The following is a 424-nucleotide window of genomic DNA, read 5'->3' on the forward strand; positions in this document are numbered from 1 at the left end:
GTGACGCCACCACCGCAGCAGCCTTTACTAAGATGGCGGCGGTAGCGGCGCTCGCCTGACGCCCGCCCCTCCAGCCTTCACAAAGATGGCGGCGATCGGGGGCCGCTTGTTGACAGGGGCCGGGAGGTGCCTAGCTGGGGCGTGGGTGGGGAGGAGAGCCCGAGGCTTCGAGGCCTACCTGGAAAAACGGGGAAAGGTAGGAAAATTAATGAGATTAGATAAAAGATTTAGAAAGTAATTAACTTTTTTTTAAAAGAATATGGCCTAGAAATTCAGCATAGCCACGTTTGGGGCACTACAGCCGGGCGGCCGCTAAAGTTTGCGCCCGGCGCAACTTCGCGCCACCTTCGCCGATATTCAGTGGCATCGCCCCAAGAGGTTGCTGCTGCGCTAAAGCAGGCGATGCACGACTATCATTAGGCGC

Source organism: Somniosus microcephalus, chromosome 13, assembly GCF_052327205.1.
Source record: "Somniosus microcephalus isolate GS21.2 chromosome 13, FLI_Smic_1.0, whole genome shotgun sequence".
NCBI classification, from domain to species: Eukaryota; Metazoa; Chordata; class Chondrichthyes; order Squaliformes; family Somniosidae; genus Somniosus; species Somniosus microcephalus.